The sequence below is a fragment of the Papilio polytes genome, unplaced genomic scaffold, assembly GCF_000836215.1.
Source record: "Papilio polytes unplaced genomic scaffold, Ppol_1.0 DF823693.1, whole genome shotgun sequence".
In the NCBI taxonomy this organism is placed as follows: domain Eukaryota; kingdom Metazoa; phylum Arthropoda; class Insecta; order Lepidoptera; family Papilionidae; genus Papilio; species Papilio polytes.
Window position 1 is genome coordinate 64,168 of NW_013525511.1, and position 19,540 is coordinate 83,707.

The 19,540-nt window shown below is 34.7% G+C and overlaps 2 long non-coding RNA genes and 1 pseudogene across 4 annotated transcripts in view; all 3 read right to left on the reverse strand.

Moving 5' to 3' along the window:
* The window catches only part of LOC106103915, a 21,243-nt gene extending 16,231 nt beyond the window's left edge, over nucleotides 1–5,012 (reverse strand). Inside the window, exon 1 of the long non-coding RNA XR_001225646.1 lies at nucleotides 458–5,012. This is a non-coding gene — a long non-coding RNA (uncharacterized LOC106103915). The remainder of the gene's footprint in view (nucleotides 1–457) is intronic.
* A 4,629-nt stretch (nucleotides 5,013–9,641) lies between these two features.
* Nucleotides 9,642–17,982, reverse strand: LOC106103914. Of its 3 annotated transcripts, XR_001225644.1 has the most exons (3): nucleotides 17,205–17,982; nucleotides 11,930–11,962; nucleotides 9,642–11,409 (listed from the first exon to the last, which is right to left on the reverse strand). It is a non-coding gene; the product is annotated as an uncharacterized LOC106103914 (long non-coding RNA). The 3 variants fall into 3 exon arrangements; XR_001225645.1 differs by lacking the exon at nucleotides 11,930–11,962; XR_001225643.1 differs by lacking the exon at nucleotides 17,205–17,982 and having other exon boundaries at nucleotides 11,930–12,143.
* On the reverse strand, nucleotides 14,067–16,197 carry LOC106103913 (annotated as a pseudogene).
* Nucleotides 17,983–19,540: the final 1,558 nt, after the last annotated feature.

Genomic DNA, 19,540 nt, shown 5'->3' on the forward strand with positions numbered 1-19,540 from the left:
TTAGTTATGTTTGCCTTTCAAGCGTCGATATATTTATTATTTAAAAAATCTTTAAAGTTAGTTACTGCCTTATTTTCATCTTTACAGTTTGCTCCTTTACTACGCGGTGAGCTTAATTTAGTTAAAATGTTGGATTTTAATGTGGCTGTAAAATTGTGGCAATTGGGATTTCGGTTAGTAAGGTTGTCTTATAAAAAGTTTCTCTAAACAATCCTAATTCAATTGACGAAGGTTTAAGTATTTGAAACTTTTTTTGTACACCAGATATCCTATAGGGTATTCAACGATATTATATATTCATTTATATGTCGGAGTGACGAGCGGCGGAGGTATGAGCTCCGAAGGCGGATTATTTACGTGATTATTATTGTCTTACATATTGTAGTCTATACTACACAATTTGGGAGATCTTGACATTATAACCGTAAACAATCTTGACATTATAACGTAAGTGAACCTTGCATTTTATGCATTTGATACGGGTTCTACCCAAGCATCCCATTATTTTACACCGTGTCCCAAGCCCCTCATCGTGTGCAGGAAAATGCCCAAAACCGTCTCGAGTTATTTCAGCTTCTGGGCGTGTCTCTCCTGTTCTAGGTACAATTTGAAGAGTTGGGCTACTGCCACTTGGACGACCTCTTTTACCGGAATTTTTATTTTACAACACCAGACTTTCAGCCAACCGACACCGAAAGTAAAGCAATGACAGTTGTTTGTTTTAAGGTATGTTAAGCTCCTCATTGTCGACTTAGTATTATCGGTATGCTTTAACTACTGCTAAATCTGATGCATGGAATATCATGCGTAAGGTCCATTTTTTTGATTTTATAAACGTCCTTTAGTAACTCAGAGTTGATCTAGCAAATCTACTCCTCCCAACGAATGATTGTACTTCCTTACAACTTCGGGACGTTCCACTTCAATAAAGTGCTTATCTTTTTTACACCACCTCTTCACTAAATCTTTTTACCAATTGCAACAAAATTAGATGCTAAATGGGTAATCTTATTATCCAACCATTTGATAGTTACATCTTCATCATAGCTAGTCATTTTTGAGCATAGCCTCGCATTTTTTGTTCATTTCTTTGTTTCTTAGCAATGATGGCTTTACAAATCTGTTGATACGGATAGTGCCAGCAGCCATAAATATGTGAACTAATGAACACAACCGTTTTTAATTGCAAATAATGTGAAATTAAGACTTACATATATTTTTATATAATATTATATGTGTACAATTGTGTACACATATAATATTATATATTGGTCTCCTGGTCTCAAAGTGTTAATTACTAGATCTGACATACATTGATATATTTATGATCACAACAACAAAAATCAAAGTAAAATTATTTTTTAGTTTTATTTTCAATTGCCCCATCTTCGATATTTTCACACTCATTTTTATTTTTAAAATCATACATATTTTTTTTGAAAATTTTTTCATGTGCCTTTCTGTGGCTTCAAATGAATAACAATCGGTTATTTCGGATTTAGTGTGTATTCCTTTAATAGCTTTAGTTGATATTCTATTGCGTAATTTGGTTTTCATAATATTTATAGCAGAAAATAACCTTTCTACGGCGGCGCTGCTATGTGGTAGACACAAAAGCTTTTTTATCAATTCACAAAATATGGGAAATGTTTGAGATTCGTCTCCATTTCTTAATTCTTGTACATGTTTCCAAAAGTCGATAATATCGGGAGTTTTGTTTTGGTTGAAAGAAAAATCGACGTTTCTCAACATTCGCCATTCTCTATCCAGTTCCATTATGTTATTTGGAGAAATCTTTGGGAAATGATTTACAAACACATATAGTGTGGTCGGAGATTCCCCCGAATTCTGACTAGGCACTGCCATCTAGTGTCAATGCGTTTTACAACGTAGTGGTTTTTTAAAAAATGTTTGTAATGTGATGGGGCAATAGGTGGCTCTGATGGCTAGTTTAAAAACATCAGAAAATAGGAATGAAACTGAAAACATTGCAATCAATGTGAAAACAGTAGGGTTGGTAACACTGTTTAACAATATTGCTATTTTGTTCCATTATAGCCCAAAGACCGTCATTTTGGGTTTAAAAGACGGTGTACTAGACTGTATTTTAAAGGAAAAAATTCTCGTTTCGAGATACTGACTTTATTGCTCCTGTAAAAGTGGATAACAAATACTTTTTTTGACGGAATGGCCAGTGTTTGTCTTGACGCATTGTCTGTACTCTCGTCTTCACTCGACGAATGAAACATAGGAAGGTCGTTTTGTAAACATGACTTTCTGTTGAAACCCGATGTCCCTGTTTCTTTTTTTTGTATTGGGGGGGATCTTCGAAAGATGTGAGATTTCTACTCACTAATAAGCCCCCTCAGGTGCAATTTGAGGGTTCCGATATCTCCACATGTCCTTCATGTCCCTATTCCTAGTTGTTCCATATCATTTTCCTTGCAATCAGACACTTATTCTTTTAGCTCTTTAGGTATTGGTATTACGAAATTCAAAAACGTCATTCCCAATATTTATCATCATTAAAATGTCATCTTTAAACTTTTCTTCAGTCATTGGTACAAAAAATTTGCACTCATAGCTAGGATCTAAGTATTTAAGACAACTTATTTAATTGATACTGTCGCTTTAAACTCAGAGCAACACTTCTCGTCAGGACTCGGATGCGCGCCAATATCCATCCTTCTAGTGACATTGACAGCTGTCAGCTAGGGACGTGACGTTTATGCCGATAATCTAGTGTTGCGCTAATTCTACAGCACGGTACTAATTGTCTTCTTAACAATAGGTGGCGATGATAAATAGTTTTCTCCCAAGAGATAGGTTGTGGGCGAAGGTTAGCCTTTTTAAAAAGGAAAGCAAGTTCACGCTGTGATGCGTGGTTTAAGACTGACTATTTATTCTAATAAAACACAAAGTTGATTATACAAAAGGTTCCTATTGTTATGTTATCTCTACCCATTAAGAAAGTTGTACTTAATGGGTCTTTAATGTGACATGCTTGTGAATGTCTCTTTGTCTATTTTTAGGTTATGCCTACATGACTTCTCCCCCCTTGAGAGAGGCTAACCGATGAACGTAAGGGCTGCTGCTGGATGTCTTCCAATTGATGCGCATTTTCCATATCTTCTATGATTATTTCTACTTGGTGATAACCCGAAGCTAAATCAAGAGTGGTAAAATATTGTGCTCTGCCTAACTTATCTAGTATGTCGTCTATATTGGGCAGTGGATACTTGTCCTCCGCTGTTTTGTCATTTAGTTTCCGATAGTCTATTACCCGTCTCCATTTTTGTTTTCCCGAAGCGTCTATTTTCTTCGGTACCAAGTGTACCGGACTAGCCCACGGAGAGTTACTTTCTCTAATGTTTGTGGTAATAGTTAATCTACTTGTTTTTTAATGTCATCCTTTTGTTTTGGTGCACGACTATAATTTCTTACAAATATCGGCTTGTTATCTGTCAATCTTAATTTATGTTTTATTTCGCATGTAAATGTCAATGGTAACTGTTCGCAGTAGAAAACGTCCCGATAGTTATAACTATAGGTGTTGGTGTTCAAAACTGTATCTACTAGTGGACTGTATTTAAATAAAAGCTGGTTCCGGCACAATGTATTAAAAACTGATAATAACAAATTATGTAAAAGATCAAAATAAAAAACTTTAGCGGTAAACCACTATGCAGTTTATTTGTGCACTTACACAAGATATACGATATAACGTAAGCGTACACAAATTATAGACAAACATAAAACGATACTAAACAATGTAAACAAAGAAAACACGTAAACAAAATGGCGGGCGAGAGAGCGAACGAACGAGGTGTCAGCACAGTGTAGCAACGCGTGGCGACTGGTCGGTCTGCCGGCGCAGCGCTTCGCATGATTTGCAGTTCGGACGATTTGAGTCCGCGTCGCGCGTGGCGCTGTGCCTCAGTAGCGCGCTCACGTCATCCGTATAAAAATGTTTATCTGTTTGTCGGGTGTATGTATTAAATGTGAGAATTTTATGTTATGATTTTGAATGTCAGATGACACAAAAGCACGATTTGACATTTGGTTATCAATACGTAATATATACGTAATATAGTTAATAATAAAAATATTGAAAGACCTACAAACAAGAAAGTAAGGAAAAAATGTATATCATTGGATACAAGTCAATTGCCAACAAATGATAAACACATACTACAAAGGTCTTTTGGGATGACTTATTTGCAATTTCTGGAACTCTGTCAATGTCTCAATCTTGTGCCTCGTGCCATCAGCAGTTTTAATATAGATATAGCCATCACGGGTCCAACATGAAGAAACACCGAAGTACTCTCTGGCCGCCAGGAGTGTGCTGTGACGAGGTTTAGTGAGGAACTCGGAGAATAAATGTAGTGTAATAAATGTAATGATAAATAAATACGTAAATAAGTACACTACAAAACTATGAAAACTTGAATAACGTCGCGTGAGAGTCGGGTCAGTCGATCTGTGGTGGTAGGTTGGTACGTCGCCCCGCAGTGCACTATTCATTTCATATGCGAGCTTGGAGGGGTTTAGCTTTTACGGGGGCTTACCGCGCTCCGTCTCCATGGGCGGGGTCCTATGACAATCACACGACGTTTTTTTTCTTTACATGATATTGCACCCCTCTCGACACTTCATGCCCCGAAGGGGCGCGAGGGCTTACCCGTGTGTGGGTCTAATGCTGTCCGCAACAATAGCATAATTCATTTATTTCACGCTTTTCTTCCTCATTCATGTGATCAATTCGTAACTTTTTTTATTTTGTTTTTTCTTATTGTATTTTGTGAATTTGGCTTAGTCGAATTTTTTGAATTTATTTTCTGCAATGGTACTTTGTTGCTGTTTTTAAAAATTAGTTCTCTGTCCGTTGGGTTTATTACCGTTGTTACCATTCTTCCTTCTTTCACTGACACTAATGCTGAAGGAAAAATAAGTAATTGGTCTTGGTAATTATTTCTTTAAGTAAGTAATCACCTTCTTTATATATTAAATTGATTACTAGTTCATTTTTCGGTTTTATTTTTGAATAAGATTTTATATCGTCTTTTATTGGTATTTTAGTATTTTTTCTGCATAGTACCATGTTTTTTTATATCTTTGGAGTTTAACGGCACTAAGAGATCTAACCCAAAAAGACCTAAAACCTGGATCAAAACCAAAAATTAAAAATCTGTGCATTATTTCTTGTTTGTATATCTTTTCTAGTAATTTAATTATTGCTACTTTTTTGAGCTTAGTTGGCACATCCTTTTATTATGTGGTTGGTTTCGTTTTTAATTCACAGTTATTTATTTTTTGACTAAATGCTCTCGGTGATATACTCGTAAGTGATTGTGATGCGCCTGTGTCTATTAGAAATCGGCCACTTAACTCTTTTATATAAATGTCCGGTAACTTATTGTAATTACGAATGTTGTTCATGAAGACTAAGTTATATTAGTTCCATTTCCTCTAACTGTGTACGAAAATTTTCCTCAGAATTTTCTACGGAAGAATTTTCCACGTCCGATGAATTTTCCACATCGTCGGTTCTACTTTGGAAGTGAATTTTCTTTTTTTGGAATTATTTAAGATTTTGATTATCTTTAGGGATAGATTTGCCGTCAATTTGAATCGGAGTTCTATTTTTATAATATGTATTGGTTGATGGTCTAAATGACATCATTTTGCTTTGTTGTGTACGTTATTATTTATTGAAAATTTTACAGATAACACAAATTAAATAGATGCATAAATATGGCCGCGCAAAAACCATATAATTGGTTTGTCCGCGGGTGCGGTGTTACAATATTATAATACATATGTAGAGTGTCGTAGTGGAGTTTAGCATACTTGTATGACTCTTTTTTATGTAAAAATATATAAAATAAATAATATACTGTATAAAAATAAAGTATTCTATTCATGGGCTATTTTCAAAAAGATGGCTTTCCAAACGCTTAACAAATAGTTTAAATTTTGAACTTAGATTTGCTATTTCAGGTGGTAAGTTATTGAGTATGTGTGGTAAACGTTTTCCAATTGGTTTGTCGCCGTAATAATTATTAATTCTGGGTACTATGTATTTACCACGAGAGGCTGCCCTAGTGCTGTGTTGGTGTTGTGCTTGTGTTATAAGTTATTCAATGTTTTGTGATTTACTGATAGGAAGATAAGTTTATGCTTTCGACTAGCCGGTAATATCTTGCATATCTTAAAAAATTTAAATGTAATTTGTGTTCTTCCTGCCTAACTACAGCGATTGCTTTGTCTGAGCATTATGGTTTTAATTGTTTAACTAGATTGATGTTATTGGGTCTATTTTATCTAGAAATATGTTCAGGTTTGTTCATAGTAACTTGGTTTGGAGTTGTCAGCTAAATTAAGTGAACACGTAATTTTTCTAATCTTTTCAGAGAATAGTTCTAACGATTGCTTATCCCTATTACTGAGCAAGAGCTCTTGAACTAATTGGGATTCATTTCTGAATTCGCCGAATCTATTCTTTAGGATTGATTTAATTTTTCTCCCAGGTAGATGCGCTACCACTATCTGAGATAGCTTCCGCAGCTCTACCCGTTATTCTGTTTCTTATTAGATTTACTAGACAAGGGGTGTCCTTACTAGCAATCGGTTTCAATAAATTTTCCACACCTTCGTTTGTTTTGTTTGTTAAATGTCAAGGTGCACTTGTTCCCATCATAAGAAGGGAACAAAATTGACAGAGTCGCATAATCGATCTCTTTTACGAATTGTTTTTAGTCAGTTACTTTTTCATTACTTGTAGTCATTTTAACCTAACAAAATAAGAAATAGCACCAACGAATCAACTAAACCTCACACAAGAAATACACAAAAATTGTTAATAAATTCTGTAGGAGTGGTAGAAAGGAAACCCCACGAGCATTGGCGATTGAAGGCTAAAAATGTTATTCTTGAGTCGCACGCTGTCTGATATCAGGACCACCGTAGATTTTGCGCGCGACTTTGGCCGGAACGGCGTAAAATTTTTCAGCTGCTTCTGCTTTCTAATTCGCTTGAACCGACTTTAAAACGCAAGGTACCGACTGCGCCAGATAGGTTGTGGGCGAACGCAATAGCATTTTTAAAAAGCAAAGACTGATTATTTATACTAATAAAACATATAGAGTTGATTGTACAAAGGGTTGTTATTGTTAACTTATTTCTGGTTATACAGTACTTCCTCAATGGATCTTTAATGTGATATGCTTGTGAATGTCTTTTTGTCTATTTGTAGGTTATGCCTACATGACTCTTTATATTTAGCATGTCCAGTGACAGTATGCTCCGTTTCATTATGTTTTTACACAGTTTTGTGCTATAGTTGTCCATATTACTATAGATTTCTTTTCGTTTATTTTGTATCAAATTTTATTGACCAACGTTTGATATTTTCATTTAATTAAACCATTGGAAAAAGGGTAGTCCGCTCACACGAAGACTCCGCAAACTCCCACGATCTTTTCTTACTTCCTTCGACTTGCTTTTTATTTTTTCGTATATTACCAATTTCTCCTTTAATACACTGTAAGATGTAACACCATGCAACATACTCTTATTACATTCGTAATGTGTAATGCAGTCCTCAGTGTACTGAATCGCCACGTAATCAGGAAAAACATCTCTACATGTATGAGCTCCTGTAGTTTCTTGTGAATAGACGCTGCATTTGGTGCAATTTGGAGGTTGCGTGTTTGTTTCGCGTTGATTTCAAACGTCGTTAGAAACTTGGCTTATCTCTGCCTCCGTATTCATCTTAGTTCACATGCAGAGACACTGGTATCTTCCTTTTTGGTAAGATCCTGTATGATTTTCTCCAAATCTTCTTCAGTTTCAACATTTTGCGTGAAATCATTGGGTAAATGTAAACCAACTTTCATTTTACACCCAAAAAGAACCTTATACGGAGATTGCTTAATACAAGCATAAAAAGCTCTGTTTGACATCAGTTGGACAAATCTCAAACCCTCACTCAAATGTGAATAATCATTATCTTGTATTCACGTGGTTAGCATATTTTCAATGTCCTGATTAGATCTTTCCACACTCCCCTGACTGCGAATGCCTGGATTTACCATGAATAATTTTTAAAGTAGACTAATATAATAATAATAAGATTCTTTATTGTAAATCATTGATTACAGGATCAATATCCCTTTGGCTCCTTAACTAGGAAATCCTGTATTTAAGGAGCCAATGCCTTCTGTGCCCTAAGAATGGGTTCGGGTCCCGCGGCACAATCTACCCTTGAACAACGATTGCACCGGAGGGCATAATACTGTAAACGTAAGGGGAAAATGGTACTCACCAGCTCGATGAATTGCCTCACCTCCTGCAGGTGCCTTGACTCAGTCAGTGTCAATCGAGTCAAAGTCTGGTTCAGTCAAGTCTATAGGCCCAGCGATGCTGCCTGAAGATGTACCAGTAATTTCGAACGCGAAACCGAATTTAGCGACCCCGTTCGCTACCGAAATCGACACGGCTGTTGTATCTTTGCGTTATACAAAGAGCAACTCTAATCGGCACAAGTGTTCGCGACCGTCTCGCTTGGCTGCTCGATTCCGACCGTTTCTCGCACCCCCCCTCTCCGCAGGTACCGCGCCCGTCCGTAGTGGAGAGGGTTTATCCATCTACCCTCCCGTGCGAGGAAAATAAAATAGGCGGGCATACCCGCACTAAACGCGAGGCGCGATATTTAAATTATACTAGTACAATCTGTGCCGAACACCTTCCCTTTCAGGTACATTTAACAACAAAGAGAAAAAAAACTAAAGTATCGAAACCATATAAATTACAGAAAAATAAACCTACATATGTTTTTAAATTTTCAATAATTTGGTTTGAAAATTCTCTGCCGTTGTTAGACTTAAGTATTGCAGGAGCACCAAGTAGAGAAAATATGACCAATTAAGTGTGAGCCACTTCCTCTGCTCGTTTTTTTAAGTGGCCGTAAAACAACAAATCTTGTTAAATAATATACCTGATAAATTTTTTATCACCTTGAATTAAACTCTGAGGATATTATAGGCTTTACAACAATGACTTTTTTAATGTTTTTTTGCTATTGTTGACATGGTTCACAAAGTTCAAGATACGTTTCAATATCCTTACGTATTGTTTTTATAGAGACTCCATATCTCTTTTATCATGCGATCTCTTGCGAAGTCTTTCTAGCAGTTATTTTTGCCGTAGAAACTTCTTCAATCAACTCATTATAACGTTCATCTGCTTGGCCGATTTTTATTGTTCGGGAATACTGACACCGGCAGCTTATTCCATTCTTTTGCTGTGCACACGAGAAGAGATGTTTTAAATCGTTTCGTACGAATCCGTGGCACGTCAACTGAGTAAGGATGGAAACCAACTGTGCGTCTAGATGTCAGATGGTGAATGGGGCACGGGGAAATAAGATCGTGTAATTCCCGCGCACACTCGCCAAAGTGCCACCTTTCGTCTGTGCTCTAGACTTCTTATTTTGTAGCGGGGGGAGGCGCGGCGATGGCGATAAGTCGACTTGTGTTAAGTTTGTACTGTTTATTAGCCAGACTACATAGAATGCTAGACGCGCTCACCGTTGACATATATGACCCAGCTGAGGTAAAGCGCATATTTGTATGGCAAGTTTATTTATTTAACACTTTGCACAAATAATACGACAGAAAACTTTAACTAGGTTTGCGCAAGAGCGGCCTTATAGCTAAGAGCGATCTCTTCCAGGCAACTCTATGGGATAGGAGAAGCTAGACAAACACACAAGCTACCCTGAGGATCCTTGTATGTTCAAGCAATGGTTGAAGCACAAAGAGTGTCTAGCGTAGTCCCTACTGTGAAGCAGTTGCAAAGCACCGCGATTCATACTAAGCACAAATAAGGTTGGGAGGTCAAGAAACCATCAATGTACATCGATATCGCCATGTATCTGTACTACAGCGCCATCTAGTGACAAGCTGTGCAATTATTGAGTTGCATTAATGTATTAAGGCGCTGCCAGCGCGATTAACTACTCGGCACGATGACGCTGTTATGAGCCTCGGGTTGAAATGGTTTTTAAAAAAAAAAGGAATATAAGATTAAATTAGACAACCGTCTGGGTTGTTTGGGTGTTGGGATGAGACTAACTGGTCGGGTAGCGGAAAGCGGTATATATGGAGTATGAATATGCTAGGTAAGCAAGAAAAGGGTTTATGTCTGCACTATAGGATGCAATCCAAGGATGTAACAGCGCGAATAGTTCTCGTTTATCAAGAAAATGTTATTTTAGTTTAGATTTTATATTTTTTTCATTTATTGCGTATTTTATATTATTTGAAATTTCGTTAATCAGTGTTAATGTCAGGTACTGTGCTGTCCGTTTACCGTAAAAGTTTTTAATGTAATAAAATTTGAAAAAAATGTGTTTATTGTTTTATTTTAATTTAACAAAGATTTCCAGGGAGTTGCGACTGCATCAGGCATTGAACGGGATACTCTCTGTAATAAAAAAATAAAAAACTTAGCATTACATGTATTAACTAAAGATGCCGCCAGTCAATTATACATATCCGCCTATCTGCCTTCAAAAACTACCTTTAATCTGAGTTAGGTTGGGAGCTCGAAGTAGTATTTGAAAAAAAATAAGACTTTATGGGATTATTCTCAATAAAAGTCTGTCAATGGTTACATCTATTTACTTTATATGTTACACAGTTAAACTTACGTTCTATCTACGCCTTATTGTCTCTAAAATGTCATGCGCCCGCGCTCCCTCATTGGCCCCTGCGTTTTTACGCGTCACACGAGAGGGCGCGCTTGTCGCATTATCGATAACCTATCGATTAACTAGCGTATTCGCTACTTTATTATTTAACAGAACTACTCACAAGGAGCACTGCGGACGAACTGATTATGTACACACGGACGAAATGTTACACACGAAGATATCTAAGTACAATGAAATTGTTATAGGCTCTTATCTTACAATGAATGGCTTACTGTGAACTTATGATAACTTATTCCTAGTTATGGCTACGTAACTTTTGTTATCAATTCTTAATTATGACGGTGGAGACAGCTGCCTTGGCGACGCCTATAGACCTAACCATTAAGTACGTAAGCTGTACTTATTAACTTATTAGTGAATAACTTAATTTTGATATCGATTTGATATTTAGAATTAATTCTAAAATATCTGAATAATAATAATTTATCTTTAAAGATAACGTCAACTTTATTAATGATTAAAAACAAATTATTTGAAAAGAAAATTTTTCAATGTCAGCTCTGTAACTTATTTGAACATCTGTGGTCAACTTACGTAGTCTTCGGGTACTTCACAGCAACAATCCGGGGCAAATGACTCGCACTGTCCATGACGGACGCATACTTCAGGGTCACAGACGGTTACGGTGTCTGAAAGGTTAGCATTGCTGAGTAAGATGTGCACATCAAAGATGTATACAAAATATATAGACTAGGTACAGTGAACGAATTTTTTTTTACCGGTAATTTCAGTAATAGGTATTACATCAGTTACGTATAATGCCGATTTCAAAAATTCTCACACCATCAAAAAGCTACGTTATAAGTGAGTAAGTCTGTATTTTTTTATAATTTTTAATTTCACACGGGTATAGTCACGAGCAATAGCTAGTCATCTATACATGTAATAAAGTTGGAGTGTCTGTAATATCAAAAGAAAAATTCTAGATTACGGGAAGACGATGTATTTGCATTGCTGATAACGAAAGTAGCATTTTACTTTTTTTTTGTTCCGGGCAATCTCCGAAATGGCTGGGCCCATTTCGACCGGACTTTCACTGAAGGGTAGCTGACATAGACGAGCATGTTATAGGCTACTTTTTATCTTAATATTGCGCGGATGAAGTCGCGGCCAACAACTAATATATCAGAATAAAATATTGATACAAACCTCTTTTGTGTCTCGCTCCCAGCGCCATAGTTGCTAAGGAAGATAATAATTAACCAGGAAAATAATATAAGCATGAGTAAATCACTTTATAATAGATTTGATTACGTTAGTATAAACTGGTTTAATTCTAGGAAAACTTATTTCTACGTAAGGAGTTTTATAAAATTTAAATTCAATTGATCATGCAATTAATAAAATAAATCATGGAATCTATACTTCTATACTATTATAATAAAGCGTAAAGACACATTTCTTTGTTGCCTAAGATGTCAGCAATTACAGTATATTTTTGAATAATCCTTCTTTTTTTTTTTATAAAAAAGCCCTACACTTACGTCTCTAGGCTATATATTTTCACAACATTATTTTTAGGGGGGTAAATATTTTGGATAAAAACCCTAATGTGAGAAAGAGACCATAAGTTGCTGCCAACAACAAGGAAGCAAGACTGTCAAGGTTTATCATGTCATGTCTTTTACTACTGAGAATTTGACAAATGTAAACAATAAAATAAAATTTTCACAATTTCATGCGGATGAAGCCGCACGGGAACAGCTAGTTTAATTCCAAGTAATCAATTGATAACTTACGCGCACACAGCATTGCTACAAAAATGGTGATTTTCAACATGTTCCCCGTTATCGCGCCAAATTTCAAAGATGGCCGACGGCAACCATTTATATAGAAAAACGGAAATTGCAAATTTAAAAATAATTATTTGATTTTTTATTAATTTTAAATAAATCAAAGAAATGTATACAATTTTACAGTAATTTCACGCTTTGTTGGAATTTTTTTGACTTGCATTATTCACGATTCAAATAAACGAAAGTATTGTTTGCATCTAAAAAAACAATAATAATCCGACTTTTTTAAATACTGCTTTAGTAATTTATAACTTATCAAATTAGAAAGTACATAGATTAATTATTCGTCAAAGTCGAAAACAGGTTAAAAATAAATTAAAAATACGATTTTACGCATTCCAACTTTTGATTTATCGTATATCTGAAATAATTTTTACAATATGATTTTAATATATAAAAATAAATTGTTTAGAAATAAAAATCAATTTTACCTTTCCTATAGTTTGTCTAAATAAGATACGATTAGTTTGATAAATGACGCATATGAAGTATCGAATTCAATTTGTATGAAGGTAAGGCAAGTTCCTAATTTGAAATCGTTTTCGCTTTGTTTTCCTGTTTAAATGAGAATAACGACAAAACAGGAGTTTATAATTTAATATGTGAGAACTATTTAATAATAAAACAGGATGACATGTGTCATATATAATTGTTTCTTCCTTATTTGAATATATTCTTTTTAATCATGAACACAACTGTTTTAGTAATTCTGATAAACTAATCCAAATATTAGATTTATAATTGAAAAATTCAAGTTTATACAGAGAGAGTAATAAAATGCATGAGAGTTTTACCACTTGCATGCATAAACAATACTTTTTATGGTTATTGCTAGTCACCTAACATATTTGCTAAACCTGTCAATATGTGATTTTCTAACTGAGGGACAGTATAAACCAGAAAATAAAACACTACCATATTAATAATTTATATTTTTTCTATTGCTAATAATATGTTAATAAAAGCTTTCTATTTATAAAAGAGTTGAAAGAATTTAACATATTTTTACCAATACTACAACTTTATTAAGATTTGTATGGGTTACTTCTGCTATGATAAAGTAGCAATTTCTGTCCCCGGTAACATACATCAGTATTTGGCTCTGATTGTAAATGATTTCAAGGTCTTCCTTTCTGAATGTAGTTTTTCATATTCACTTTATGAAGACATTTACAATAAAAATAATATCATCCCTTTTTTAATAACACATATGGCATTATCGTTAGATTATCTTGAGGTTCTGAAATATATAAAATATTAGGACTATTTACACACTTCTAATATTTTTCCCATGGCCAAGGTTTTTATTTCATTAATATAGATATGTGGTATTAAATATGACCAAGTATGTGAACTAAGTAATGCATTGACTTGTTGTAACATAGCTTATAGTGTGTCTAAATAAGATAGACTAATTTAACAATTCATTTGAAATTTAGTAGGGAATTGTTGTATAAAATCAATCATAAATCTTATCTTTTTTTTATTCTTATAGAAGTTGGAATTGATAGATTCATAGTTATAACTTGGTATTAAAAAAAACACTGTTTTCTCAAATTTATAATGACCTGCAGGACTAATACAAATCATCATCATCATCACCAGCTCACTATACGTCCCCACCGAGGGGCTCTGAGCCTTTTTTTTCCAAAGGGGAATGCTTTCTGCATACTCCATGCCTCGGGGCAGACACGTGAGTTATGTGGAACTCTACTCTCCACTCTCTTCTTTTTTTCTTTCTTCTCTCTCTAAAATTATTCTCTTCATTCTCTATTATATAGATTCTCATTTCTAAAATTACATTTTCTAAATTTGCTTCTATATGTTTACTTTTAACATTGTAATAATTTGCTATGGCTAAATTTCTGGTTCCTTGGCGTTCATCAAATTTTGATTTTCTTTTAAAATCCGGCAGTCTTAAAGTAAATAATATTTGTAATTATCGCTGAGACTTGACCTTCAGAATAAAGTATCTATATGCATTATTTCCTATCTTAATTTGGAAGTTTTAAAACTATAATAAAGTCTCTGCATACATTTTCTGTCCACAATAAACTCTAAAATCTTTCTATTTTTACCTGTGCCAAGCTTGTGATAAAGCCATGCCTTGGATAAACTACCCCACTTTGGCAACAATAATCTTATGCAAAGTGAAAATATAAATAACTTACTTACATCCTTACTGCGTTGGCGCAGCGACCCAAAGTGGGTCTTGGCCTCCGACACGAGAGAGCGCCAGCGTCGTCTGTCCTGTGTTGTCGCTTGCCAGTCGAACAACTCTAGCTCGCGCAGGTCCAGCTCTACGGCGTCTCGCCAGCGGTATCTGGGCCGGCCGACGGGTCGGCGGCCAATCGGTATTCCGAAATATGCTTTTTTGGCTCCACGATCATCCCCCATTCTCATTAAGTGGCCCAGCCAGCAAAGTCTCTGGGCTTAATATAAATAATATAATAAACTAATTTACCGCTGGCTCTGGGAGTGTTGAGCTTTGGGCTTTGGTGTGACCAAGGATGGCCCTGTGTTTTCCACCACACACTCTTCCAATACCTCGGCACCATTATCAATAACTTGATGAACTGGAACATCCTCCGGACCATTTTCATCACCGCATAGTTCCGCATCACCACCATATGCAACTGTCAATCCATCCACCGTACTTCCTAACAGTGCAGCCACCCTGTCCAACACATCGTCAGGAGGTATGTAAGAGGGACCACCACCACCAGTCTAAAAAGGAGAAAGATAAAATTTTAATTAAAGGATTAATTAAATATATTCTCTGTTATTTGATATATAATAAAGAGTTATCCTATTCTTTTCCATTAAATTGCTGCAATTGTTTATGAACCGATTAAAATGATTGTTTTTTATTAGAAAGTAGATATTTCCAAAGTGTTCCCATGAAAAGGAAATAAGGGCTTGATGACGGCAAACCAGATAATCATGTTAAGCTTGTTAAATGTTAAGATTACTATGTTTCCCTCATAGTTAAAATAAATAAATACACTAACCTTTATATTGTTCAAGCGTATTTGCGTGTTGCGTTCACGGGAATTCTTTTTCAAATTCTCCCATTTTAACCGCAACTGCTGTGGTGTCCGGTAGGCTGTGGTTATCACAGCATTGAATTTTTCACATATTTGTCTCCATTCTTCACGTTTCATTTTGTTCGTGGTGGCATTTGTCATTTTATTATTTATTATTTTACTGCTTTCAATTATTGAAACCAGTGTTTTTGTCTTCTCGAGGTCTGGAAATAATAAGAAATTACTACCTATGTAAAGGTTACAAATTAGGCGCGAATTTAAGCGTCTTCACGGGGGAAGTTTGTTGAATAAAAGTACAGAAAGTAAGAACATGTTAAATACTCAATAAAAGTATACATACCATTGCACTTACACTTTCCATAGTGAATATTTAGTTGTTTATCAAAAAACACGAATAGAAGCTATATAAATTTCAAATGAATAGCTGATGTAAATAACATTGACAACTGATGTCAAATGACATTGACAGACAATTTATTCCTCTGATTACGAACTCGCACCGCTACCAAAACTCCGAAAAGGGAGTATTGGTTGATGACAATTTGCTTGGAAAATGTTGAAACACCTTTATTCGTAAAATACGTAACAAATAAATAATTAATTAGTACGTTAAAACCCAAAATAGTCCAAATTTTCTTAAATTCATCAATAGGTTTACAACACAGTCATAATGATATCTGCTTGAAATGGAACGCCAGGAAGGAACTTCACAAAGTAGATCGCTCAGCGATCCAACGTGAAAATCGAAAGATGTTTGCTATCCGGTGTTATTGTGACGCAGATTAGTGATCAACCTGCAGGTCGTTTTATCTCTCCGGTTGAAGCAATCTCCCGAACCAAGATGCGTTATTAAGACCGGCCGTTAATAGACAGGGTTGTAGTGACGAAACAAACTCGCATATCGAACAATTGGAAACTATCGATATTCGGTTTAAATAAAATTTATCAACCTTCCTAAAATTATTATTTTCTTATTAACTAATTTAGCGGACAACTCTAGCATTGATTATATTGCAGAGAATTTAGTAATGACAGAAAACAGCAAATTCCAATTCGATTACGTTTTTTTATTATTTTTTTTATTGAAAATATTACATGAAACAAATTAAAAGAATATGCACAAATATGACCCCGCAAAAACTATATAATTGGTTTGTCCGCGGGTGCGCTGGTTACACTTTACAATACAACATATGTAGAGTGTCGTAGTGGTGTAGGTTTTATGACATGTTTTTTTGTGTAAAATTATATAAAATACATACATACTTAATATACTGTATATAAATAAAATATTCTATTCAAGGGCAACTGTAGTAGCGTACAACTGTAGTAGTAAATAAATATGTATTTACTCTTATTTGAAATGGTTCTGCAGGTCATTATTAATTTGCGCATAGTGTTTTTTTAATTCATAAGTTATAACTATGAATCTATCGATTCCAACATCCATAAGAATAAAATCGAAAAGATTCATCCTAGATTTTATTTCATAGTATTGAAATTATGTCGGATAACGAGTACGGGTCTAAAGGACGGTAAGGTTCGGAAAAGTTCCCCGAAGCGGATACTAGCGGGGCTTACCTGGTTGTTCTGCGCTGCGCGTATTAAATGGTCTTGCTGCACTGTTAGTTCACTACTTATCTCACACTTCCTTCTCCCTAAGCCCCGCATTCGTATGTGTCAACGCTCCACTCAAACTTCGAATTCCGAACTAAAGCGTTCCAAAAGACGAAGAAAGAGCGAAGGAGGATGGATTGTGACAAAGGGTCGAAGAACGTCGGTTGGGATAATAAAATAAAGAACGCGGTGACGATACACCATCCCTACTAAATTGTGACATGAATTGTCAAACTAATCTATCTTATTTAGACAAACTATAGTCAAAACAAGCGTTGGTTGTCGCTAAAAACAATTGCACAATATTGAAAATGGAGAAAATATTATGCAAGATTGAACGTTGCAACAAAACTTAACCGATAAACTCTATACCAGAGGTCGGTGGGAGATATTTCAATACAGACCTATGGAGATGTCGAAACTATTTATTAGCAATCTAGAATACTTAAAATGGTCATGTTTTAATCAGTCATATTTTAGGGAAACCCGTTTTCCCAGATAGTAGAGTATCTATTTTATAAAGACAGACCATATTACAATTATTATCAACTAGCTGTTCCCATGCGACTTCATCCGCATGAAATATAAATACTTAAATGTATTTTATTGTTTACGTCTGTCAAATGTCAAAATTCAAATGCACTAATGACAATTGCTCCTTCTCTTTTCAACATTAGGATTTTTATCCAAAATATTTACCCCCCTAAGTTTAATGGCGTGGAAATATATAGCCTAAATCGTGATGAAAATGTAGGGCTTTTATTAAAAAAAGAACTATTCAAAAATATGCTGTAATTGCTGACATCTTAGGCAACAAAGTAGTGTGTGTTTACGCTCTATATATAATAATATATATATTACAATTATTATTAATTTACAATAAAATTAAACCTTATTATAATATAAAAGCAAAAATGACAAATTTCGTCATGCGATTTTGAGCTAAACTATTTAACTATGTAGTAGTCTTTGACTCTAAAAATCAAACAAAAAAATGGGACCCACCTACAAGCAATTTTTTTTATTGGGCGGTGCTGTGCCGCACTCTCGTTCTCCCTAACATATTTGTGGGAAAGGGACGTTGGGTGCGGGTGGAACTTTTATTTCTTTATTTAAAAGTTTTTTCACGTAACGTTACAAATTCCTTAATACTATCTTACGATAACAATTACATTAATATCACAGTTTATTGCCTTTGTTTTTTAAAATTACTATTTGACTAATAATCTAAAATTGCTAAAAATGACTAGAATTAATGTAACTTAGGTTAAAACGATAAAAATAAAATTACAAGGTTAAAAACAACATTTAAAATTACAAGATAAAATGCATAAAACTAATAAATAATATGGCTAAAAACAGATTAAATGACTTGTATGTCTTTCTTATTTCTTTCTATTACAAATTTTGGCCAAGGACCTGCAATATTTGACAAATACATGTTTCGTATTTTTATTGCTGATTAGATTTTTTTAAATTTTGTACATTAATCTTTTCTTTTCATTTCAGTTGCACCTGCAAGTATTACCTTTCGGATAAAAAAAGAATTATCAAAATCGGTCCACTAGCGGCGGAGTTATGACGTAACACACATAAAAACATACAGACGAATTGAGTACCTCCTTCTTTTGGGAAGTCGGTCAAAGAATAACGATACGAAAGATCAATTATTTGGCTCGTTGAAGAACGTAAAGGCAAATCTTAGCCGGAAATTTAGTTTTTACGATTTTTATACAAAAAAAAACTTTAAAACTCTAGAAAATCTGTCAACATTAATATCTATTGAGGTCTTCTATACATAAAATCGTTGATCCGTTCCGTTAGAATCATCCTGTATATCTTATAATTTATTAGCTGTTGCCCGCGACTTCGTCCGCGTGATATTATAAAACATACGAACTATATAAGTAACAAAAAGCTACGTATCACTCGGGAACCGGACATTTCTCGGGGAAGAACCTCATCTCATGTGTACTCCAGACTTTGTTTTTATCATAGGTTATTTACTAGTAAAAGTAATATTTTGTTTATAGAAATAAGTTCATGTTTTATATATTAAAAATGTATTTAAAGTATTTAGTTTATAGGTGCAGTTGTCAATAAACTGCTTTGGCAGTTTGGCGAAATTTTATATTATTGTATTAAATTTAAGGTACTTATAAATGAATTTAAAAAATGTCTTTACAAAAATTACAACACTTTAACCTCTGTACGATGTTATTATTTATTAAACCTTGGACTGATAAGATGTGTTAAGATCGAACTATACATGTGCAAAGTATCAGTTGCGATGAAGCTCA